Source organism: Trachemys scripta, chromosome 1 (genome assembly GCF_013100865.1).
Source record: "Trachemys scripta elegans isolate TJP31775 chromosome 1, CAS_Tse_1.0, whole genome shotgun sequence".
Classification (NCBI taxonomy): Eukaryota; Metazoa; Chordata; order Testudines; family Emydidae; genus Trachemys; species Trachemys scripta.
The window spans coordinates 152,786,825-152,797,590 of record NC_048298.1 but is presented as its reverse complement, the minus strand read 5'-3'; the positions used below and the strand labels follow the sequence as shown (position 1 = coordinate 152,797,590).

At 50.1% G+C, this 10,766-nt stretch overlaps 1 protein-coding gene across 1 annotated transcript in view; it reads left to right on the top strand.

Moving 5' to 3' along the window:
- ABI3BP (ABI family member 3 binding protein) overlaps positions 1–10,766 on the top strand; it is a 286,567-nt gene that overhangs the window by 98,836 nt on the left and 176,965 nt on the right. The window lies entirely within an intron of this gene.

Below are 10,766 nucleotides of genomic sequence, written 5' to 3'. Positions count from 1 at the left end.
TAGAATTAGGGTTAGAAAGGACCACAAATTCATCTGGTCTAACCGCTCTACCAGAATGCATAATTCGTTGTGTCTAAACCATCCAAGACAGATGGTGGTTCTTCAATTGCTTGCTCATGTTGATTCCATTTTAGGTATGTGCGCACCCACGTGTACAGTTGTCAGAGATTTCTGTCTTAGCGGTATCCATAGGGCTGGCTGTAGCACCCTGTAGAGTGGTGCTTCCATGAGGCAGTATATCAGGCGCTGCCAGCCCTGTGCCGTCTCATTTCCTTCTTACCACCCATCATGGTTGGAGTTCCTTGTCCTGCATCACAAGAGCAGTAGTGGTTTTCCTCATAGACTTTGTTCTGTTGGTTGTTGTATATAGTTCATAGTAGGTTTCAGAGTAGCAGCCGTGTTAGTCTGTATCCGCAAAAAGAACAGGAGTACTTGTGGCACCTTAGAGACTAACAAATTTATTAGAGCATAAGCTTTCGTGGACTAAGTGGGCTGTAGTCCATGAAAGCTTATGCTCTAATAAATTTGTTAGTCTCGAAGGTGCCACAAGTACTCCTGTTCTTTTTATAGTTCATAGTAGTTAGTTATACTGTTAAGTTAGTTAGTAGAGTCCCGGTTGGGACTTTGCCCCAAGCAGGGCAAGCCCCACACTCCAGAGTTCAAGTTGTGTTCAACATGCAGCAGGCCGATGCCAATCAGTAATCCCCACGACAGTTGTCTCAAGTGTCTGGGAGAGAGCCACAGAAAGGACAAGTGTCGTATTTGCAAGAACTTTCGCCTTTGTAACCAGAAGGAGTGGGATATCCACTTGAGGGCCCTCCTAATGGAGGCTGCTTTTTGCCCCACATCGGAGCTCTCCACCGCAGATCCCATGCCGAGTACATCTGCCTTGGTGCGCAGTGCACCGCCAGCACCGGACTCGGCCCAGCACTGCTCTAGGGTGACCAGATGTTCCAATTTTATAGGGACAATCCAGATTTTTGAGTCTTTTTCTTATATAGACTCCTATTACCTCCCACCCCCATCCCAATTTTTCACACTTGCTGTCTGGTCACCCTACCGCTCCCCCTCACCGGTGCCAAAGAAGCGGAGTCCCTCAGCATTGAAGGACAGGGGCCACGGGAAAAGGACTTGTGTCAGGCTATGCACCCGCTTTGTGGCTTCATGGGGGTACTGCTGTGGTAGGACCTCCCAGCTCAGCCAGGGACCCACCTCCCACCCCAGGCAGCTGCTGGGGCTCCCAGCCTATCATGGGGCCTTCAGTGCCCGAAGCGGTCCCGGTGGGTAAAGAGCAAAGCCCACTGGGGAGCAGCAGCACAGACTGGCAGAATACCCTCCGGTCACCAGACCGCGGGGGTAGGTCTCCTTTGCCATGACCTTGGACCCCAGCACCGCACCCTAGCTCTCCAGCCAGGAGGCCTAGGTCCCCGATGAGATCCCTGCCTACTAGGCATGAGACTCTGCCCTCAAGGTGTAGTTCTCCATACCATTGGTTCTGGTGAACGTTTGGCCACAGGTCGCCCAGGCGCCAGTCACTCTCAGGTGATATCCTTGATGTTGGTCACTGTCCTGGAGGGGTTGTTCAGGATCTTGGCACCAGTCTTGTTCACCCCAGTACTGTTCCTCGGCCAGGCGGCGCTACTCACCATCACCCCACTAATCGCCCACCAGGGTCAGCAGACAGAGTCAGGCCTCAGTGGCCCCACCATAGTCATCAGAGGGGCAGGGGTCGGGGTTGGACCGCAACTTTAGCCCATCGCCGAGAACGGGCAACTCTCCATCAGTGTGGGAGACCAGGGCAGCACCAGCCATGGTGCCAATGCATCAGGGACAGTGGCCCCCCAGTGGTACTGGAACTCCTGGGAGGTACCGATGGTTTTGGTCCAATATTCTCCTGGCCTCATCGGACAAGCCGGCCATAGCACCGCCGGCACCACAGTCAGAGCTCAGTGCCGAGGCGATGCACCACACCCCAGCATCGAAGAAGCCCTCCCTCAACAAGGAAGGGTACAACACCCTCCCACAGGTGGTGCAGTTGTCATTGTCATCCTCAGATGAGGCGGTAGCCGGGCCATCCCTCACCAGCAGCCCCTCCGGTCGATTTTAAGGAGCACCAAGGCCTCCTTAAGTGGGTGGTGGACAATCTTGGCCTGAAGATCGAGGAGGTTGCTGAGGAGGCAGACGGTCTCTTCAGTGTCATCTCGGCCACCACACTGGCTAAGATTACATTGCCTGTCCACCCAGGCGTGCTCAAAATAGCCAAATTAGGGAGGCAAACCCCCTCCTCTATTCCGCCGATGTCAAAGAAAGTGAAAAAGAAATACTGTGTCCCTGCAAAGGGCTTTGACTGTCTGTCATACTCATCCCCCCGTGGCTTCATTGGTCATGTCCGTAGTGAACAAAAGGGACAGATAGGGCCACCCCAGCGGAATGCCAAAAAATAGAGGCCAAAAGACTAGACTAGTTTGGCAGGAAAGTTCATTCCATGACCAGCTTACAGTTTAGGGTGTCTAACCACAAGGCTCTGCTGGCATGTTACAACTTTAACCTGTGGGACTCCCTTAATAAGTTCACAGAGGCACTCCTACAGGACCAGGTCCAAGAGTTCGCCATGTTGGTGATGCCTGGGATTTGACAGACTCGGCTGCCAGGGTGGTTGCTTCGGTGATGGCCATGTGTCATAACTATAAAGGGAAGGGTAACAGCCTTCCTGTGTACAGTACTATAAAATCCCTCCTGGCCAGAGACTCCAAAATCCTTTTACCTGTAAAGGGTTAAGAAGCTCAGGTAACCTGGCTGACATCTGACCCAAAGGACCAATAAGGGGACAAGATACTTTCAAATCTTTGTGGGGGGAAGGCTTTTGTTTGTGCTCTTTGTTTTGGGGGTTGTTCACTCTTGGGACTGAGAGGGACCAGACATCAATCCAGGCTCTCCAAATCTTTCTGAACAAGTCTCTCATATTTCAAACTTGTAAGTAAACAGCCAGGCAAGGCGTGTTAGTTTTTATCTTTGTTTTCTCAACTTGTAAATGTACCTTTTTGCTAGAGTGTTTATCTCTGTTTGCTGTAACTTTGAACCTAAGGCTAGAGGGGATTCCTCTGGGCTCTTTAAGTTTGATTACCCTGTAAAGTTATTTTCCCTCCTGATTTTACAGAGATGATTTTTACCTTTTTCTTTAATTAAAAGCCTTCTTTTTAAGAACCTGATTGATTTTTCCTTGTTTTTAGGTCCAAGGGGGTTGGATCTTGATCCACCAGGAGTTGGTGGGAGAGAGGAGGGGGGATGGTTAATTTCTCCTTGTTTTAAGATCCAAGGGGTTTGGATCTGTATTCACCAGGGAATTGGTGAAGAGTCTCTCAAGGCTACCCAGGGAAGGGAATTAGCACATTTGGGAGTGGTGGCAGCAGACCAGATCTAAGCTGGTAGTTAAGCTTAGAAGTTTTCATGCAGGCCCCCACATTTGTACCTTAAAGTTCAGAGTGGGGAAGCAGCCTTGACACCATGAAATGCAGCTCCTGGTTGCAGGTTTCTGAGCTATTCCAGGAGATGCAGACCACGATCTAGGACCTCCCATTTGAAGGTTCGGGGCTCATTTCTGAGCTGACTGACTCTAGGCTCCATTGGCTCGAGGACTCCTGAGCCACCCTCCGCTCCCTGAGCTAGCACACCCCTCAGCAGTCCAGGAAGCTTTTCCAACCGCTTCTTCCTCCATTGCAGTCTAGGTGCTGGGGGGCTCCCAGATCTGGCTCCTGGGACAAGGACAAGGATAAGGGGCCTAAGAGACACTACTTGTCCTCTTCCCGCCTGGCTGTCCAACCTGACCCTCCCAGAAGTCAGGGAGGCCAGAAGCAGTCATTTTGAGGGTGTGCATGAGGACGGCACACCAGCCAAAGTACTGGATCCAATCCTCCCTTTCCTCAACCACCTCCGACCTTTCCGGTTGGCCTGGTCCCGTGTCACCTCAGACCGCTGAGTGCTCAATACAGTTTTGTCGGGCTGCACTCTGCAATTTATAGCCGAACATCCATCCCTTCCCCATTCCTCTTTAGGGACCCTTCTCACGAGTAACTCCTCGTTCAGGAGGTCGAAAACCTCCTGCACCTGGGGGCAGTGGAAAAGGTTGCTTGGAACATGGAAGGATGAGGATTTTACTCCCGCTACTGCCTAATCCTGAAGGCAAAAGGGAGCCTCAGACCCATCTTAGACCTGCGTTGCCTCAACAAGGCTCTCAAGAAGTTGAAGTTTCTCATGGTCTCCCTAGCCTCCATCATTCCCTCCCCGGATCTGGGAAACTGGTACACTGCCCTTGACTTAAAGGCGCACTTCCATATTTCCATTTTCCCAGGGCACTGGCACTTCCTCTGCTTCATGTTGGGCCGGTGCCATTTCCAGTTAACGGCAGTGCCCTTTGGTCTCTCGTCAGCCCTGAGTGTGTTCACAAAGTGTATAGCACCAGTGGCCGCTTACCTGCGACATCGGGGAGTCCAAATATACACGTACCTCGACAATTGGTTGATAAGGGCCAGTCCCCAGATCTGGTGAAGAGGCATCTCCACCTGTCGAGACCTGGGGTTGCTAATAAACGAGAAAAAGTCAACCTTAATCCCAGTACGACGCATAGAATTAATTGGAGCAGTCCTCGACTCCACTCAGACCAGGGCTGCCTTCCCCGAGACTTGGTTCCAGGCCATGGCAGACCTCATCATGGGCCTGCCGGCCCACCCGCTCACTGCCACCCACATGTGCCTGTGACTGTTGGGCCAGATGGCAGCATGTATTTATGTGGTCCAGCACGCACGACTCTGTCTCAGACCCTTTCAGGTGTGGTTGGCGTCAGTCTGTGTCCCAAACCGGCACAGCATGGACCAGGTGGTCAAGATCCCAAGTCGGTGTTGAAGAGTTCACTCGTGGCTCTGACCTCGTCGGTGACCCTTGTCTCCGACGCCTCGGACCTGGGATGGGGAGCCCACCTGGGCGCGCTCCGCACTCAAAGTGGTTGATCCAGTCATGATCACTCGCTGCATATCAATGTCAGGGAACTCAGGGTGGTTTGACTAGCCTGCCAAGCCTTTCTTCCTCAGATTCAAGACAGGGTGGTTCAGGTCCTGACAGACACCACAGCTACGGTCTTCTATATCAACAGGCAGGGCGGAACCAGCTCATCTGCCAGGAAGCCCTCTGGCTCTGGGACTTCTGTCTGCAGTACAACATCCATCTCGTAGCCGCTCACCTTCCAGAGACCAAGAACGCTTTGGCGGATCACCTCAGCAGGACGTTCTCATCTCTCCACATGTGGTCCCTTCATCCAGAGGTGGTCAGTTCCATCTTCCACAAGTGGGGAACTCCCCGGGTGGACCTGTTCACGTCCCGGCAGAACAGGAAATGCCACTCTGCTCAATCAGGGGCATGGACAGGGGATCCCTGTCAGATGCCTTTCTGCTCCCGTGGTCGGGGGTCTTTGATGTGCGCCTTCCCTCCAGTGCCGTTGCTACCCAGGGTCCTCATGAAGATCAAACAGGAGAGGGCAAGAGTCATCCTCATAGTGCTGGCGTGGCCGCTCCAACACTGGTTCAGCACTCTGCTGGACCTCTCGGTGGCAACCCCATTCCAGCTACCGCTCAGGTCGGACCTGCTGTCCCAGTACCACGGACGTCTTTTGCATCCCCAACCTGGCAGCATTACATTTGACGGCCTGGCTGCTGCATGGCTAAACGTGCAGGAGCAGCAGTGCTCGGCTGAGGTTCAGTGCATCTGTTGGGAAGTAGGAAGCCCTCCGCCAGAGTGACCTACCTGGTCAAGTGGAAATGGTTCCTCTGCTGGATTGCAGGCAAAGTTGTTCGTCCCGAGCGGGCTTCGCTGCAGCTTATTTTGGACTACCTCCTGCATATTAAGATCCAGGGCTTATCCTTCTCATAGATACAGGTTCATCTAGCAGCCAACTCAGCCTTCCATCCGCCCCAGACCCCATTCGAGGGCAGATCAGTTTTTGCTCAGGATATCATGGCCAGATTCCTTAAGGGCCTAGAGCGCCTCTACTCACAAGTCAGGGACCCAGGCCCACCATGGAACTTGAATCTGGTGCTGCTGCAGCTCGTAGGCCCTCCCTTTGAGCTTCTGGCTTTGTGCTCTCTCCTTCTCCTTTCCTGAAAGGTCACATTCCTGGTTGCAGTGACGTCGGCCCGCCAAGTATCCAAGATTCAGGCAATCACCTCGGAGATGCCGTACATGGTCTTCTACAAGGACAAGGTCCAGCTGAGACCGCATCTGGCTTTTCTTCCCAAGTTAGTCTCTCAGTTTCATTCAAGCCAGGACATTTTCATACCAGTCTTCTTTCCAAAGCTGCATAAGTTGGAGGAGGAGCGTAGGCTACATGCTCTGGACATCAAGAGGGCACTGGTCTTCTACATTAACAACAAGGAGTCTGGTGGCACCTTAAAGACTAACAGATTTATTTGGGCATAAGCTTTCGTGGGTAAAAACCTCACTTCTTCAGATGCATAGAGTGGAAGTTACAGATGCAGGCATTATATACTGACACATGGAGAGCAGGGAGTTACTTCGCATCCTGTCTTCTATATTGACAGGACCAAGCCATTCCATAAGTCGACACAATTATTCATCGCTGTGACCGACAGGATGAAAGGTTGCCCGATATCCACTCAAAGAATTTCTTTTTAGATCACTGCCTGCATTCGCTTCTGCTATGACCAAGCGAAGGTGCCACCCCCAGCGATCGTCACTGCCCACTCTACTAGGGTGCAGGCCTTTTTAGCAGCCTTTCTAGCCCACGTGCCTATCCAGGACATCTTTAAAGCGGCCACTTGGTTTTCTGTCCATACCTTTATGTCCCACTATGCACTGACCCAGCAGGCCCGGGACGATGCTGGCTTCGGTAGGGCAGTACTACAAGCCGCTAAGCTGTGAACTCCAAGCCCACCTCCATGGATACTACTTGTGAGTCACCTAAAATGGAATTGACCTGATCAAGCACTCAAAGAAGAAAAAACGGTTACCTACCTTTTCATAACTGTTGCTCTTCGAGATGTGTTGCTCATGTCCATTCCATTATCCACCCTCCTGCCCCTCTGTTGGAGTTGCTGGCAAGAAGGAACCAAGAGGGTGCAGGGCCAGTGGTGCCTGATATACCGACACATGAGCACGGCTCTCCAGGGGGCACCACAGCCAGCCCTACAGATACCGCTAAGACAGAAATCGCCAACAACTGTGCAAGTGGGCGCACGCACACCTAGAATGGAATGGACATGAGCAATACATCTCAAAGAACAACACTTAAGAAAAGGTAGGTAACTGTTCTTAATCCAGCCTCCAGTGAAGGAGTTTCCACAATCTCCCTAGGCAGTCTGTTCCATTGTCCTACTGACCTTACAGTTAGGAAGTTTTTCCTGAGATTTAATCTAAATCTGCTGTGCTATAGTTGGAACCCATTGCCTCTTGTCCTGCCCTCCGTGGCAAAAGACAACAACTTTTCTCCATCTCTTTTATAGCAGCCTTTGAAGTATTTGAAAACTGGTATCATATTCCCACCCACCCCCACCCTCTTTAATCTCTTCTTTTCCAAACTAAACATACCAGTTCCTTCAGCCTTTACTCATATGGCTTGCATTCCATCTCTTTGATCATTTCTGTCGCTTGCCTCTGGATCCTTTCCAGTTTCTCTAAATCCTTTCTATATATTGGTGACAAAAACTGGATAGCTAAGGCCTAACCAGCACTGAGTAAAGTGGTACTATCGCCTTCTGTGACTTGCATGCTATGCTTCTGTTAATGCAACCTAAAATTGCATTTGCTTTTTTGGCAACAGCATCAGATTGCTGACTCATGTTGAGGATGTGATCCACCACAACTCCTGGATCCTTCTTTGCGGTGTTGCTGCTAAGCCAATTTCCCCCCATTCTGTGTTTGTGCATTTGGCTTTCCTTCCCTAAATATAGCATCTTACATCTGTCTTTGTTGAATTTCATTTTGTTGTCTATAGCCCAGTTAAGATCCCTCTGAATTTTAGCTCTGTCTGCCAAAGTATTGGCAACTCCCTTTCCCAGCTTTGAGTTATCTGCGAACTTGATCAGTATGCTGTATTTACCTACATCCAGGCCATTAATAAAGATGTTAAACAATACCGGACCCAGATGAGATCCCTGTGGAACCCCACTTGAGGCCTCCCTCGAATCTAATATCATTCCATTAATAGTTACTCTTTGTTTGCAGTTGTTCAACCAACCGTGTATCCACTTCTTGCATTTCTCCAGCTTACTTATTAGAATGTCATGTGGTGCTGTGTCAAAAGCCTTGCTGAAGTCCAGGTGTATTATGTCAATCACATTCCTCATATCCCCCAAATCAGTCAAAGAAGGAAATCAAGCTGGTTTGGCATGATTTGTTCTTAGTAAATTCATGCTGGCTACTACTGATTACCTTTCATCAGTAGAATCGAGTTGGCTGCATGTAGTGGTGTGATTACCCCGCTCCGGCTCTGAAGGGGTTAAAAGCAGCCCTGGAGAGGGCTGCAGCTGGGAAAAGCTAGGCTGATTGGGGAACCAGCTACAGGTGGGGCCACACCCCAATCAGGCCACAGCTAGCCCTATAAGAGGGCTGAGGGCCAGAGTCTGAGAACACTTTCTCTCTAGCTCCTGAGAGAGAGAAGGACCTGGCTGCCTGGGAAGCTGAGCAGAGTGCTGGGGTGGAGCAGTGCTGGGGAAGGGCAGAGGGAGCTGGGGAACCCCAGGCTGCAGGCCGAGTTAAGGGCCTACAAAAGGGTTCTGGGACTGCAGAGGGGCAGCCCATAGACAGGCAGAGGCAGCTGGTCCAAACCCCCCTTGCCAATTATGAGTGGTTTATAGACTGCCGTCTGCACCAGTGAGTCACTAGATAGTGACTGGCAGTAGCCACTGAGGCAAGGTGAGGACAGAAGGTTCGGGGCTCCCCCTGGTGGGGAGACCCAGATTAGGGGTTACTGCTGGGGGCAGAACCCTGGTCTAGAAGGGTACCAGGGTCCAGGAGGGACACGGGGGCCAGCGGCAGGTGAGACACTGGCCTGCAGACAGCGCTCTGGGCTGAAAGAGCTAATTCCCAGGATGACCAGCAGGAGTCATCGCAGTGGTGAGTCGTCGCCTTGCCACACTGCACAAATAAAGTATGTTGATGTTGAGAATGTAAATATGAAGTCAGTCATTACAATAAAGGTTAATGTTACTTTTAGCAATGATATTTGATACTTGTTTTCTATTGGGGCATATAATCTGATTCAGTCTCTTACTTATTATGTACAGAGAGAGCAATGTTCTACCCTGAAGCGCAGATAGAATTTGTTGCAGATAAAGGAAAGGCTCAAGTCCATTTTTGTAAAGAAGTAATAAATAAGGCCAAAGGAATCATTGTTCCCTTTCTTCCAGAGGTTATGAAAATACTTTTACATTTAATTGATTAGGCAGGTTTTCATCCCAGCTATGGACCTGATTTAGAAAACTTGGTACGGGGGAGGTATAAATCACACTTCTCATGGTAACAGCTGAAACCGTGTGACAGGAGGGAGGCTCAACACAATCAAGTGACACTCTGAATCAGCATTCTCAGTAGCTCTGGCCACAGCCCATTTCCAACCAGCTCTACCCATTTTGGGGGATTCTTTCTTCCCTGGCATATAGACAAAGTTGTAGCCACACTGCTCTGCTGCAGCCTTGTCCCCAGATGAATTTATTCACAAACTGAGGTCTCCATCAGCTTAAACAGGAAAAAAATGCATAAATGCTAGGTGAGTCTGGCCCTATATCTACTGCTTAAACTGAACTATTCCCAAACATGATTTGCGCCAAAGAAAAATACTTGAAAATGTTTGCAGTGGGTAAGATGCTATACCAGGGGTCGGCAACGTTTGGCACGCGGCTCGCCAGGGTAAGCACCCTTGCGGGCCGGGCCAGTTTATTTACCTGCTATCGCGGCCCCCATTGGCTGCGGTTCGCCGTCCCGGGCCAAAGGGGGCGTCGAGAAGCGGCGCGGGCGAGCAATGTGCTGGGTGCGGCTCCCCGCCGCCCCCATTGGCCCGGGACGGCGAACCGCGGCGAGTGGGAGCCGCGATCGGCCGAACCTGTCATGTCAGCAGGTAAATAAACTGGCCCGGCCCGCCAGGGTGCTTACCCTGGCGAGCCGCATGCCGAACGCTGCCGACCCCTGTGCTATACCATACTGTATATACTAAACGATACAAAAATATATATATTTACTACTACTACTACTACTAGCAGTATTTTTTCTTTATATTGTTGAGTCAGGAAGCTACTCAACTGTGGTTGTTTTTTTTTTAAACTGTTTTGTGTTTTTAAAGGGAATGAACATACAATATATTTCTGTAATTAAAATCAGCAGATAAAACTGTGCAATCTGTTTAATTAGATTTGTTTTCTGTACAGTGCAGTACAGTTTATTTTTACATAACGTATTATGAAGTACAGAATAAACCAGTAGCATTAACTGATCCCCACTCATTTGGAAACAGGACTTTATATGCTATATGTTTAGCCAAAAGACGTATTTGTATACTGAGTTCTATTCCTCCTTTAAACTCAGACTTCACTGAAAGAGGATTATATTTTATAGCTACAGTTAGTATATGTATATATCTGGCAGTACTTCTGTCTGGTCCCTTTCCAGTCATTGTACTATTGAAATGTTGGCTCCCGTACCTGCATGAGCCAAAGGACGGTCAGGGCTTACTTATGTCATAGAGATCTGCAATTTTCTCCATTCTG